Source organism: Neomonachus schauinslandi, chromosome 1, assembly GCF_002201575.2.
Source record: "Neomonachus schauinslandi chromosome 1, ASM220157v2, whole genome shotgun sequence".
In the NCBI taxonomy this organism is placed as follows: Eukaryota; Metazoa; Chordata; class Mammalia; order Carnivora; family Phocidae; genus Neomonachus; species Neomonachus schauinslandi.
Window position 1 is genome coordinate 148549976 of NC_058403.1, and position 15488 is coordinate 148565463.

Below are 15488 nucleotides of genomic sequence, written 5' to 3' on the forward strand. Positions count from 1 at the left end.
ATGCTTAGGAAGGAGTTCAGAGACGGTATCAGAAAGCCGGGGGAGAGCCTAAAGTAGCACGAAGGTGGTAGCCACACTAATCATGGCGACCAAACGACGACCCAGTGGAGGGGGCGGAGCCACTCCTGGCGGCTGGGGCACGCTGCCGTCTCCCCGTCGTCTCATTTATTGGTTTGTTTGAGAAGGAATCAGAAAGGCAATGGGTGGGTGTGGACGTCAGTCAAAGTTAGTCCCGCCTCTGGACTCTCCGCGCGCTTCTCAGCGCCAGGGCCGCGTGAAGATCGCCAGTACGTTGCTCGCTTTGCCCTTTTCCCGGAGTGATGTCACGGCGTATCCGTCACACCCTCGAGACGTGCAAACGGCTCGGTAGGGTGTGGAGAAGCTGGAGGGCGCAGCTGGGTGGGGTAGCCTTGGGGTGTGGACAACTGCCTACTCGGATGAAAGGCCTTGAGCTGTGGGACGAAATGGAACTGGAAGCTTGCCCCTTGACGACACTTTTTTCAAGGGGGAAGTGCTCTCTGCAGCGTCTATCAACACCCTCTCTGTCACCTTATTGGGCAGGGAGGGGAGTCCTTGTCCATTCTCAACTTTGGGTCCAGAGCTCAAAGGAGCACCTGTCTTGGGGGACTCGAAAAGTTGGGCTTTTTCTCCTGCCGCGGCTTGGGCCATTAAACAAGTGAGATTCGGTCCATGTGATTTGGCGTCGTTGCAAGGGCCTTGACTTTTGTGTGACCTCCCCGAATTTGAGTTTTCTCAGGTTGATCAGTTGGGTCCATTGGGGAAATTTCTGAGGTGGAAATTAAAATAGAAAAAGAGAGCATCGGCATGAATTGAACATCTTTCAGACCAGGAGTAGTCATTAAGGAGGAGAGACCTTCTCCGAGGCCCTACCAGGCCCTGGAAGCCCTGTGCTGAGCTCTGCTATAAGGAGGGTCACTGACCACAAAGCAAAAGTAGTCAGCCAGGAGCTGTGGGAATGGAACTGTTAGGTTTCCACCTGGTTGGTGGGATTGGAGAACATTTCTCGTGGAAGAGGTTGCATTTGTACCAGGCCCTGCAAAGGTAACATGATTTCAACAGGTGGAAACTGCGAAAATAGAATATTCCAGTCACAACCAAAAGGCCATTTCCCATGTTTGAAAGCAGAACACAGGCCTTGCTGTAGGAATTGGTTTCAGCCATTACCACTTTACTGCTATGTGTTGCCTTTCTTTTTGCAGGGAGAAGAGGTATGAGGATCAAATATATAGGAGCTAAATCTGATGGTAAAGATTAGAGATCTCAAGGTTTGTACCGGTAAAAAAAAAGTCCATAGAGACTGTTAACCTGGGATTGTTGGCCTGTGTGGACCATGGACAGACTTCAGAAGTTTGTGTAAGTTTTTTTGTTTGTTTTACTCCCTTGAAATTATATGCAGAATAGTATATACTTCAGGGAGAGATTTTGACCAAAACCTTTCTCCTTCCCCCTTCCCCAGTGGAAAGGAGCTACTAACCTAATAGTGAAAATTAGTGTATTAATTGACCCACATTCTTCATCAATGAGTTCTTCTCTCCCTCCTTCACACATAGCTTGATGGTGTAGTTGAGCCAGAATCTGTTCTGCAGATCTGGTTACTTTATTTTGCCTGTCTCCAGGTCTTTCTCCATGTGGCCTGATAGAGGTTAAGATTCCATGTTTTTAATGAGCAAGGAATTGGTGGCTCTTTGAGCCCAGGAGCCCAAACCTCAACCTCTTACTCAGCTTATGGAGCATCTTCCATGTGAGAAAACTGTCATAAACACCGGGTATACAGTGATAAACAAAGTGACTTAGTTACTGCTTTCATGAGCATAGCGTCTACTAGAGAAACAGTAAACAACTAAGCAAATACATAAATAGATATGTTATAAAGCATCATGCAGAAAAGGCCAGTACAGATCTTCTTCGACTTATGATGGGGTTATGTCCCAATAAACCCATTGTAAGTTGAAAATATTGTAAGTGAAAATGCACTTAATACACTTGACCTCCCAAACATCATAGCTTAGCCTAGCCTACCTTAAACATGCTCAGAACACTTACATTCACCTGCAGTTGAGCAAAATCATCTAACACAAAGCCTGTTTTATAATTAAGTGTTGAATATATCATGTAATTGAATACTGTATTGAAAGTAAAAAACAGAATGGCTGTATGGGTACAGGATAGTTGTAAGTGTATGGTTGTTTACCCTGGTGATCACGTGGCTGACCGGGAGCTGCGACAGCTGCCACTGGCTAGCCCACCGGGAGAGGATTGTCCCACATAGCACTAGACTGGGAAAAGATCCAAATTCAAAATTGAAGTACAGTTTCTACCAAATGTAGAATGTACCATCATAAGTCTAAAAACTGTAAGTCAAACCATTGTAAATTGGGGACCATCTGTATACCGTGCTAGAAAATACCTAAGGAGTTTGGCAAACACCCTCTATGAGAAAACTGTAGAGGAAGCCACTCATAAAGAGAGTATTTTAAACAGGTAAAAGGAGTTTTAGGCATGTTTGAAGCTATTAAAGTGATACTTTCATTCCTGTTAGGCTGCCAGTCCTTGGATATGGCTCCCTCCATAATGTTTTGGAGGATGGGGAGTGGGAGGAGGGAGAGAAGTTTGGGTGAATCTGGAAGCCTGGACCTAATATCAAAATTTCACCAAATCCTACCTAGGTTTCTTGAAAATATGACATATTTTCCTGGGGGGAGAGACCTTGTTTTTCCTCACATTTTAAAAGAAAGCCTTGTGTTAGTTTGGATCTCTCCCCAAATCAGGCACTAAAACCCGAATTTGGATGCAAATAGTTTATTTAAGAGGTGTCTCCAAGAGGCACTCTGACAGAATGGAGAAGTGAGACAGGAAGGAAAGTCATTAAAAGATGAATTAATGAGTGGGCTCAGTCATGCTGTGAACTGTCTGAGAATCAGGAACAAACCCCAGAATTGTCCCACGAAGAGGCAAGGTAGCTGAGGTACTTACCCACCACCTCCTTTCCCTCTTCGGGGTATTGCTCCTGTACTTCTACCTAGCTCAGTGCTGGGAAAAACATGCTCCCGAAGGCAGAGAATGCACTCAGGCAACAGACACAGGCAATCTTCCTCATGTACTAGAATGCTCTGAAAGCAAACTCCAGAGTAAGCCCAAAGGGTATAGACAGCATCTACTACAGTATATAAACCCAAAAGTTGAGAATCACTGCCTAGACTGAGAAACCCAAAGGGGAAGTATATTCATGCTTCCCCGTCTTTCTTTGTTGCCTTTAAGCAACTTACCTGCATTGTGTTCTGCTTTTAGCACCTGCAGGATAGAGGAAAAAGGACTGATTTCAGGACTAGTGATGCCTTCAAGTGGTAATTACAGCTGTAATAATTCAAGGTTTTTTTGTTTTTTAAAGATTTTATTTATTTATTTGATAGAGAGAGACACGCGAGAGAGGGAACACAAGCAGAGGGAGTGGGAGAGGGAGAAGCAGGCTTCCCGCTGAGCAGGAGCCCGATGCGAGGCTCGATCCCAGAACCCTGGGATCATGACCTGAGCTGGAGGCAGACGCTTAACAACTGAGCCACCCAGGCGCCCCTGTAATAATTCAAGTTTTATAGGCTCCTTTAATGAAAGAAAATTTTTAAAGTCTAGAAATTGATGTGTATCCTATATAAGTAACCTGAATAAAGAAAAAGCACAATTTTATGTCTTCGTTATAAACCAATTTTCTCAGCCCTTCCATGTCAATGCCAGGACCAACTGTAGATTGCTAGACTCTGCCCCCCACCTCATCAGTCCCTTATCACATGTCACATGTGCTATAACATCATCTCTTGTTATGAGAGGGGACAATACCCATACCTTGCATAGGTGTGCTTCCTCCCTTGTGCCTGGAACGGTACCCCACACAGGCCCATATTCAAGTGTCGTGTTCAATAAATAGGTGGAGCATGAGAGTACAGGAGACATGCACAAACGAGGAGTGTGGAGCCTGGCAAGAAGCTGATATCTTGGCAAACCCAGGAAATGAATGTCCAAGGGGACAGGCACTGAGAGCATGTAAGAAATAGGTGGGTGCAAAGGTTACTGTAGGAAAAAAATGAGTCTGTGCAGAAAGGAGAATCTCAGCGTCGAGCTGGATTCTGAGCCAGAGAGTAGCTTGAATGGCACCATGCAGCCAACTTGATGAGCTCAAGCCGAATTAAGCAAAAGATGGGAAATACCTCACTGAGGTGGAGCAGGTTCCTATATGCCTGCTCCATTTCAAATACTACTCTTAAGGGTTTAGTATGTCTAAAAACCTACCTCATTAGGATGTTTATTGTAGCATCACTGTAATAGGGAAAAACTGGAAATAATCTGCATGTCCTTTGATAGAGGACTGGCAATTGCTTGTATTTCAGGATACATAAGAAATGTGTGTGTTGTTATAATTAATGCTAGCTAAAATTACATCCCCAAAAGTTGACTGGTTTAACCCAAAAGCTTATTTCTCACATAAAGTCCAATGCTGATGTTTCTAGTTCCTTTCCTCCAAGCAGAGAATCAGAGATTTTGGTGTCTAATGTCTTGTGGCAGCATCTTCTAGGGCCTCCTTGGAGTCCTCCACTGGACTCTGCATTCAGCCAGCTAGTTAGCTAAGAGAGAGAGGACCACAAAAGGTAGCAAACACTGGAAATTGTGTCTATTACTTCCTCCCTTGTTGTGATGGTCAGACCAGGTTGTCTGACCCCAACCTAAGTCAAGGAAACTGGGACATGGCTTCCTGTGTGCTCAGGAAGAAGAAATAGTGGTGAGCATCTGGCCAATCTCTACTGCAGCTACTAACTTTGGTTGCCTCCAGGCCAGTGCTACTGACTTCTTGAGGAAGAGGAGTAGGAGGAATATGCTCTTGTACACATTGGATTTTATAAATCCAAATATTACCTGTTCAAAAAAATTAATTAAAAAAGAGGAGACTGTAAAATTATGGGTCATCCATACCGTGAAATATTACACAGCATTTAGAAAGAATGAAGTACACCTATGCATACTGGAATAGGATGATCTACAATTAAGGTAAACAAGCAAGTTTTAAATAAATTAGATTTCAGCGTTGCTTAGTTTGGGCTACTATAACAAATTACCATAGACTGCTTCTTTAAACAACAGACATCTTTTTCTCGCAGTTCTGGAGTCTGGGAAGTCTAAGATCAAGGTGCTGGCAGATCTAGTGTCTGCTGAGAGCCTGCTTCCTGGCTTCTAGATGACTGTTTTTTCATTGTTTCCCCATATGGTACAGAACAGAGAGCAGGAGGAAGCCCTAATCCCATTTATGAGGGCTCCACCCTTATGACCTAATTACCTTCCAAAAGTAAGCCTGATAGCATGTTCAGGGTTAGGATTTCAGTATATGAATTTGGGGGAGACACAAACGTTTAGTCTATAACATACATGTATGTGAATGTATAGAATAAGGTCTTGGAAATGCTTGGAGGTGCAATACACATTTGTGTGTATTGTTACAACTGTAAGAACAAAACATTCCAATAATTTATAGCACTAACAGTGTAAATTCTTGAAGTAATTCATTAAGATTGATTCCACAACAGTATTTTGGGGGCCCAGAAATAGAAACCCCAGCTGCATTAATAATCAAGAAAATGCAGATTAAAACTAAAGTGAGGGGGCGCCTGGGTGGCTCAGTCGTTAAGCGTCTGCCTTCGGCTCAGGTCATGATCTCAGGGTCCCGGGATCGAGCCCCACATCGGGCTCCCTGCTTGGCGGAAGCCCGCTTCTCCCTCTCCCACTCCGCCTGCTTATGCTCCCTCTATCGCTGTGTCTTTTTCTGTCAAATAAATAAATAAAAAACCTTTAAAAAAAAAAAAAAACTAAAGTGAGATACCATTTCACCCTCACCAGCTGGGCAAAATTTAAAAGCCAGGAAATACCAAGTGTTGGCCAAGATGAAGAGCAGCAGAAGCTCCCAGGCTTTGCTGGTTGGAACATCACTTGATGCAACTTTTTGGAAAGCAGGTTGGTATTACCTAGTAAAGTAGAACCTGTGCTTTCCCTGCAGCCCAGCAGTTCCACTCCTTGGTATATACCCTAAATAAACTCCTGTGCGTATATTCCGAGCAAGATATATGAAAAGACTTCTATCATATGCTTTATAATAACTAGCTAAACAAAGGAAGTCACCCAAATGGAATGTAAAAACATCTATAGAATGGGTACTATATACAGTGGAAAGGTACTTATTACAGCTATATAAAAAGTGCAGAGTAATCTCCAAAACAGTAGAAACAAAGTAACAGAAGAATACACACGCTATGATTGCACTCACAAAAAGGTCAAAAATAGGCACAATTGAATAAGCTTTTCTGTATTCAATACGAAGAGCAAGGAAACAAAAAAATCCAGTTTGGTGATTGGCTCTAGGGAAAGGAGAGGGATGCTACCAGGGTCAGTCATGCAGAACACTTTCAAGATTTGGGTTACAAGTGCTCAATTACTTGTGTATGTTTGTGTGCTTTTTATTTTTATTTATTTATTTATTTTAAAGATTTTATTTATTTATTTGAGAGAGAGAGAATGAGAGACAGAGAGCATGAGAGGGAGGAGGGTCAGAGGGAGAAGCAGACTCCCTGCCAAGCAGGGAGCCCGATGCGGGACTCGATCCCGGGACTCCAGGATCATGACCTGAGCCGAAGGCAGTCGCTTAACCAACTGAGCCACCCAGGCGCCCCTGTTTGTGTGCTTTTTAAAGTATATTTCATAATTTAAAGTTTGGTTTCTCGTATCTCAGGCAGTACTGAAGTTTATGGTACCCCACAATCTGCTCTTTTCTTTCAAACTGAGGGAACTTCCAGCATGCTCTTCAACCTGGTTTCACTGTGCCTCCCTGGGCCCCTTTGTTCAGACCAGTCCTCTTTTCAGGGATGCCACTTTTCTTCTCCACCTGTCCAAGTCTTGCTGGCTCTGCCAGCTTCAGCTGATGGTCCACCTCCACTTTGAATGCTTTGAGATTGTTCCAGGCCTGAGCAAAGTCATGTACACTTTCCACCTCACCCAAACCATTTCTGGGCATGGAGCATGTCCTGCCATGGGCCCATAGTCTTCTCTTTTTGTGATTATTCTGTATTTCAGATTAGGTTGTGGGTCACCCATTAGGAGCGGGCAATACCCTATCACTAGAAAGGAAGTAAAGGATTTTTGTGGAGTTTTGGGTTTGGTATTTTGTTTTGTTTTTTTGCCCACCTTAAGTTCTGCCAGCATGATGACAATTTAGAAATGTATGAAGAACTGCATTTCTCTCCTTTCTGGGGAAGTTGGCAAAAAGGTATATGCCATTTACTTCTCAACGTCAGGCAGGAGTTTCAGAATCTCTGAGGGTGGCTATAGTTTATAAAAAACATTTAAAAATGCAGGTATCTCTCATTAAACTCAGGAACCTAATACTCATTTATCTTCTGATAACTTGGTATCCCTCCCTCTCTGAACTCAGGAAATGAATAGATTCAGACAGCCTGGAACTTAATGCCTAGTTTCCTAATATAAATTCAGATAAAAAGCCCAATAAAATCTTTATAGCAACAATTAAAGTGCTTATAATGTGCCTGACAATGTGCTGAGGGATATAAATACTTCATGTAGTCTGTAAAATAGCCTTGTGAGGTTTTTATGCCAGTTTTACAGATGAGGAAACAAACTCAGAAAGTTTGAGGACTTGCCTCCAGAAATTCCTGGAAATGCCTAGCACAGTACCTGCCTTGTAAGTGCAGAGTAAGTGATAGCTGTCATTTACTAGCTGGTAGGAATAGAGCAAGAAAGCATTCTGGGGATGGAGGTTAAGCAGCAGTGCCTGCTATATGTCTGACTCAAGTCTGCTTACTCAGGACAGACAGGTTTCCACCATATGCATGATGTCATTCACACCACACTGCTGCTTACCCGTGGCACACCACCTCATTTCTCATTGCAAAATCTGATGGAGGAAATAAAGGCTTTCTCTCTGATTCTCAGGGAATTGTGAAGGCTTGTTTGCCTTTAGCATCCAACCTGAAAAAGTGAATTCACGTTTCAGGTCTACCAAAATTAGACTCCCGACTGCCTGGACATTGAGTTGGAAAATTCAGGACACAAGAAATGGGAACAAAAGTGCCCTATCAAATGCAGTGCCCAGACGTTTATGAACTGTTCTCCATATGCACAGCTGTGAGCAGTCTGCCTCAAGAGGAAATTGCCTTCCATCATCCAAAGGGACCTGGACCCCAGAACTGATGTTATTTCCCTGCTTAATGGCAGCGGACCATGACAGAGGGAGGGCTCCCCGTGACCTTAGAGCAGAGTCTGAGCACCCCATCCAGCAGACAGAGAAGGTGTTATCCTACTATGAACAGACTCTTCTGGTTCAGTCTTATGGGGGAAACTTGATATCTTCAGTAAATGCTAACCCAGTGAGCCCTCTCCACGTCCCCATGCCATCCTCCCATGGAGCTTCTAGTTGGACATGAAGATAATAAAGCCCACCCTGACCTCTTACATAGAATTACATAAAAGTGTATGGACATTATAGGTAGGGAGGGGTTTCTACCTGCCCAAGAATTTAATCCACCCAAATCCTACAGAAAAAAAAAAATAGTTAAAGATTTGGTAGCATTGTAGTAACTATTGTAGAATAGCTGGTGCTCTCATGGGCCTTCTTATGTGCCTGGGTAAGCCTTGGGGAACAGCCTGAAAACAGGGGAACAAAGAGGAACTAACTCCACATATTGCAAGAGCACCCACTGATCTTCAGAAAGTAAAGCTGTAGAGACTGTGTTGCAGCTAGAAAAAACCTTTATCAGTAAGGAGTTGGGTAATTTCACCTGGAAATGTACATATGGTGTGCATGGTATGTTACATTTCACCTGGCAGGGACACCTTGGAAGGAAGCAAATTTAGAGTGCGGAGAACCCCTTGGAGGGTTCTAGGGAAGCAGGTGCATATGCAAGGGCACATACAAATGTGGCATTCTTCTGGGTTAAGTAAACCAGGCTGTGGGAAATGTACTGCCAGGAGATGAGTGTGCCCACAGATTGCCTGGGGTAAGGGAGCAGATCTTAATGCCATACCCCTGGACGTAGAAAGGGTAGAAAGGAATTTGCACTGTGAATATTTGGAAAGGAGAAGTGGACAGACCTGAGGGTAGTAGAGTAGAACCGGCAACTAGGATGCTTGCACAAAGCACCCCAGCAGAGTGTCTTAACCTTTTAACAGGTAATGTTCGAGGGATGGACCATCAATATAATTGTCCTTAGAGGGCCATAGTTCACAATTGTCCATACCAAAAGCCATGCCTAATTCACTCAGAGCATGGTACTCCTTCCATACTGTAGGGATGAAACCCCTCCCTACCTATAATGTCCAGACTGTGAGGGTCACTGCCCTGGAAAAAAAAGGAAGAGGAAATAAAAGTAACAGTTGTGTTTTCCAACCTGCAGGCATTTGGACAGGAGAAACAGAAGAGGTAAAGGAAGGAAGGAAGGCAGGCTCCAGGGTTCTCATTTTCCCCTAGCCACCCTCCCCAGTCCATCCAGATCTTGACTGGGGGAAACTATGGAAGACAGATATGGAGACTGTGGAGAACCCAAGAACATCACAGGCTTGTAGACCACTTCCCCAGGTATGACATGAGGGAGGCTTCAGGCTGCTAGGGGAAGCCTTGCGCCTGGCTTTGCATCATGAACAAAATACTGTAGGAACAATAATGTAGCAATGATGGAGGGCAGAATCTAAGCCAGTGAAAACCAGGATACCCTACCCAGTTCCTATACTTGTTCTACAGGAGATCAAAAGCTTCCCTGTGCCCCACAAAGGCATGAGGAAGTGTTGTAGAGGCTTGCACTGAGAGGTGGAATGAAAAGCCTGCAGGGGTAGGACTTTGTGGCAGAAGGCAAATGTTGGGACCATGGACTTCAGCTCTGGGTGCTGGCATTACACTCCAAAGACCAGATTAGGCCCAGTGCATCTCAGCAGGTAATTATAGGAGCTCAGGAACCAGACCCAGTCTTTCATGGCAGAACCAGAAAGACAGTACAAGGACCTGCTCACAGGGATCCAAGGCAACTCTTCTATCACACAGTCATATTTGTGCCTTGCCTTTCCCATACTCCCAGATAACCATCTTGAAAAGATGAAGGGGAAGGGGAAAGAGAAGCAGCATTTACTTAAGAGAGACCAAGTTACCCCCAAAGACAATGTTTGAACCAAACTCATCCCATCCATTATTTACTGGTAAATCCAAATCTCCCCTTCACACCCAGCAGGACGGGCTTATGCGAAAGATTAGATTATAGAAAACAAAGAAGCTCCATTGTCTTTGCACCTCCAGCTTATAGGGTGAGTAAACATGCATCCCTGCTTTAACTTTTCTTGTGCTTTAGACTACAGGGCAGTCATATAAAGTGTCCAGTTATAATTAGCCCTTCAGTCAAGCCTCACCCTCACTGCTAGCAGTGCAGCAGGAAATGGGGGCCTTTGTAACAAGAGCAGCAGTGATCCAAGGCAGACCATGGGTGCAGTGGTCAACAGCAAAATGGGCAGGACCCACAGTAGAGCAAGGAGGAGACCAGCAGTGGACATCATAGGACTGTGGTTAGATGAACACTGCAGGGGGCTTGCAACAAACCCATTTTCTCAGGACCTCCTGGTTGCTACACACTGCATTAGGCTGCTAGCATTCCTGCTGCAACAATAGCCAAAATAACAGTTTGTTTCTTTCTGCCCTAAAAGGCTGAGTGTAAGCAGTCCTGTGCTGATAGTTCGCCATAGTATCAGGTCCCAGGCCCTTCCCATCTTGTGTTTACCATCCTCAGCATGCAGCTTTTAGCTCCCATCACACATTCCTGCAGCATGAAGAAGAGGGAAAGTAGAGGGCACACACCTCTCTGTTAAGGTCATGAACTGAAAGTGGCACATAAAACTTTCTCTTCCATCCTAATGCCCAAAACTTAGTCATATGGCTACACTTAGGGTCTCAACTGTGGCCACAAAAATGCTGTGTAACAAACAACCACAAAATATCAGTAGCAGCCAACAATAAGCATTAATTTCACATTCACATGTCTACAGATGAACTGGTGTTTGGCTAGTCTATGTTGGATTCAGCTGGACATGGCTCGCTGCGGCTTGGGTTCAGATCTCATCCTCTGGGATGTATCTCTCATCCTCTAGCCACCACCAAGCTCCCCAGGCCATGAGCTCCTCATGGTATGACCTTCATGGTAATAGCAGCATATGTATGCCTTGGTAAGTCATGTACATAGGTTAGAAGCTATGTGGAGAAGGTTGCCTGAGAGCAAGATTGGTGACCTGGCAGAGGTACAAACCCTTTTACTTCTGCACTTACCTGTCCGGAATCAGAATGGCAAGATGAAGGTCTGAGCCCACCAATTTCACAAGCACATTTAAAGCCTTTGCTTGGATCATGTCTGCTACCATCCCATTGGCCCACACAAGTCACATACCCAAGCTCAACATCAGTGGGTCAGGAAGTATACTCTCACGAAGAGAGGAGGGAAGTAATAAATGTCTTATAAATGTCTATGGTCTTTAGCAGGGTGGCCATATTAACTCCAGTTAAAACTCTGGAGTTCTATTCCCAAAGAAAGAAAAGGAAGCTAGATTTTGAGGATACCCTGTGCTACGGCGTGTATCAGTCAGGAGGCAGTTTCTTCTAATAGTTTAATAGAACCATGGATGTGTTCCCTGGTGGAAGTATCCTTCTCTTTGGCACTAGAACTTACAAACCCACCAAGCCCAAGTTTGCAGAGATGAGAAGCACAAAAATTTCTTTGTAATTCATTGGGTGTAACAGTGAGGAGGGTCATCCCCCTCTTTACCCCTGTTTCCCAAAGCCATGCATTCTGGCTATGGCACCATAGACTGGCTGCTGATTTTCAAGGCTTATAAACTGAGACTTAAACAGGCCCACCCACTGTTCTACCAAACTAGCTCTTTCTGGGTGATAGGACATATGGTGAGACCAGGAATTCTAAGAGAGTGAGGCCACTGTCCCACTTGGTTTGCCATAAATGTGTCCCTTTGATGGAAGCAGCATCTTGTGAGATCAGTGTGGCATGAGATAAATGTGGCATTTTGCAAGTCCATAAACTGGTGATACTGGCAGAAATGCTGCAGGCAGGAGAGGCAAATCCATACCCATGCTATGTGTGTCTACTCCTATAAAGACAAAGAACTTTCCCCAGCATGTTGAAAGGGGTTCAGTAACTGGGTGTCTGGCTGGCCCCTGTGGAAGTGGTACCATTTCTGGGCGCAACACAGCTTCTGAATAAACAAGCTGGGCACTCAGCAGCAGTACTCAGGGAAAGTGTAGCACTAAATGTCTTATGTTACAGAAGAACAGTCAAAAATCAATGACCTCAGCCTCCATCTTAATAAATTGGGAAAAAAAAGAGTAATTTGAACTCAAACAGAAGAAAAGAAATAATGACCAGAGTGAAATTCAGTGAAATACTAAACAAAAAATAGAGAAAAATCAATGAAACCAAAAACTGATTCTTTGAGAAAAAAAAATCTCTTCAGTTGTTAAACCGGTAGTCGGATGATCAAGAAAAAGTACAGAAAACACAAATTACCAATATCAGGAATGACTGAGTTGACATCATCACAGTTTTTACAGATATTGAAAGGATAATTTAGAAATATCATGAACAACTTTTTTTTAAATATTTTTTATTTATTTGAGAGAGAGAGCAAGCACGAGTGGTAGGAAAGGGCAGAGGGAGAGGGAGAAGCAGACCTCTGCCGAGCAGGGAGCCCCATGCGAGGCTTGATCCCAGGACCCTGAGATAATGACCTGAGCCGAAGGCAGACACTTAGCCACCCAGCACCCCTCATGAACAACTTAATGCCAATAAATTTAACAACCTAATGAAATGGATGCATTTTTAATGCTTTTTTTTTTTAAAGATTTTATTTATTTATTTGAGAGAGAGAGAATGAGAGACAGAGAGCATGAGAGGGAGGAGGGTCAGAGGGAGAAGCAGACTCCCCTGCTGATCAGGGAGCATGTCCTGGGATCATGACCTGAGCTGAAGGCAGATGCTTAACCAGCTGAGCCACCCAAGTGCCCCGAAATGGATGCATTTCTTGAAAGACACAATACTGGCAGTGGCCAGATCAGCTTGATGAGGGCAAGTCTATGTTGTTGAGCCCATCACGGTCTCCTTTCCTGTCACCATGGCCACTTTGTAAATGGGTCTATTGACCAAGCACCAGAGTATCTGAGGAAGAGGCCATCCAATGTCCACGGGTTGGGTCATCTTGTCCTCCTGATTACTGAGAGTCTCATCTACAACAGAGGCCCTTGGATGAGCATTTATGTGGAACATGAATATCTATACTGTGTGGATGGCAAGAAGTCCATCTTTTGGGGCGCCTGGGTGGCTCAGTCGTTGGGCGTCTGCCTTCGGCTCGGGTCATGATCCCGGGGCCCTGGGATCGAGCCCCGCGTCGGGCTCCCTGCTCCGTGGGAGGCCTGCTTCTCTCTCCCCCACTCCCCCTGCTTGTGTTCCCTCTCTCGCTGTGTCTGTCAAATAAATAAAATCTTTAAAAAAAAAAAGTCCATCTTTTCCTTGACCACCTTGTCCCTGGTCTTCTGATCTTACTCTCTGTAAATTCCTGACCAGCTGGCCAACCTGTTAGTTACTACCCACAAGTCAGGGTCGATCTGTGCCTTAGCTGATCTGTAGCAGAGTACTGCTCACTAGAGAACATCCCTTCACTACAGGCTTTTGGAGCCACTCTAGAGTGGTCTGTGGTGCAACACTTCTGGCTGCTTCTGTAAGAGAAGCCCGTGCTTGCTTTTCCTCCACTAACTGACCTTATTTCTTTGGAGGGCATTGGTAGAATGTGGAAGGAGATATAGTCAGGCAGCGGCATTGGATACCAGGGGATTCAGGTAGTTCACTATGTCTTTGGATCTGCCCGGTGTATACCCATTTCTATTTTATAATGGCAGGCTGATATGCCTCTCCCATTTTATGGCTCACTGGACTTGATAATACACAGTTTGTGACAGGTACTTCAGGTTGGTTGAATCTCCTCATGTCTTTATCCTCCTCTACCTGTGCTTTATCCCATGCCACTCCCAGGGATAATTTGCTTATATGTGATGACACTGCATGTTATGGATTGCCACGGTCCCATTTCACCACAGCACAGAGGTTATCCATGTCTTCCTCAAAAATGTGAGCAACTCAATTCTGGAACCCTTTTTTTTTTCCAACAATTCTATATATTACGCAGTGCTCACCACAGGAAGTGGAGTTACCATCTGTCACCCTACAGTGTTATTACAGTATTATTGACTACATTCCCTATACTGTACTTTTCATCTCCATGACTTATTTTATAAACTGGACATTTATACCTCTTAATCCTCTTCATCTATTTCACCCATCCCCCTACCACCTCCCTTTGGCAACCACCAATTTGTCCTCTGCATTTATGAGTCTGTTTCTGTTTTTTGTTTGTTGTTTGCTTGTTTATATGTTTTGTTTTTTAGATTCCACATATAAGTGAAATTATATGGTATTTGTCTTTGTCTGACTTATTTCACTTAGCATAGTACCCTCTAGGTCCATCCATGTTGTCATAAATGGCAAAATCTCATTCTTTTCTATGTCTGAGTAATAGCCCATTGTGTGTGTGTATGGAATCCTATTTTAAGACCACTCCTGATACTAATTAGTGTACCAGTCAGGTCCCAAAAAGAAATAAATGGCACACTCAAAATGGATACCTCTAGGAGAGTTTGATAAAGGAACTTTTTGCAGAGTCATGGTCAGGAAATAGGGAAACCAAAAGGAATGTGCAGTAGTCCAGGACTGACAACCTTGGGGAGCAAACAGCCCTAGGCCATGACGGAGCAGGGAGACAGAGGATTACTGGAACCAGAGAAGGTAAGTGAAGGAAAACGCTGCCTGAAAGTAGCTATAGCCTTTGATAGAAAGGAAGTTGGCCCTCAGCAAACTCACAAGAAGGGAGGCAAGCAAATAAATACCCTGCCTTCAGTCTCTTCCTACTCTGATCTCCTGCTGGTACCTCCCATTGGCCAACCCCAGTAGAAAACCAGAGGGCAAAGGGAGCCTATTCAGGTAATCCTTGAAGGTCAATACCCTGAGGCACAGAGCCTGGGTGAGAACCAGGGGAAGAGATATAGAGGAGGAGACGGATCTCTATCTAGCACACAACCCAAACAAGTTTAAACAAACAGGTAATTTACTGGCTCACATGTCTGAAAAGTCAAGCTGTAAGCCTTGAAGCAGGGGCTCAAATGAGGTAATCAGTATCTGGTTTTTCCTCCATTCACAGGCTTCATATACAGGCGGGCTCTCCCATCATGCTCCAAAATGGCTCCAGAGTGCATGGCCTTTTCAAACACAGTGGAATCTATCAAAGGATTCATTGGGTCTCATTGACTCTTGTTGGGTTACATGAAACAC

At 44.3% G+C, this 15488-nt stretch overlaps 1 long non-coding RNA gene across 1 annotated transcript; it reads left to right on the plus strand.

The window, feature by feature from the left end:
* Positions 1 to 312: 312 nt before the first annotated feature.
* On the plus strand, positions 313 to 15413 carry LOC110594333. The gene is made up of 3 exons (XR_002481204.1): positions 313 to 366; positions 1221 to 1374; positions 15358 to 15413. It is a non-coding gene; the product is annotated as an uncharacterized LOC110594333 (long non-coding RNA).
* Positions 15414 to 15488: the final 75 nt, after the last annotated feature.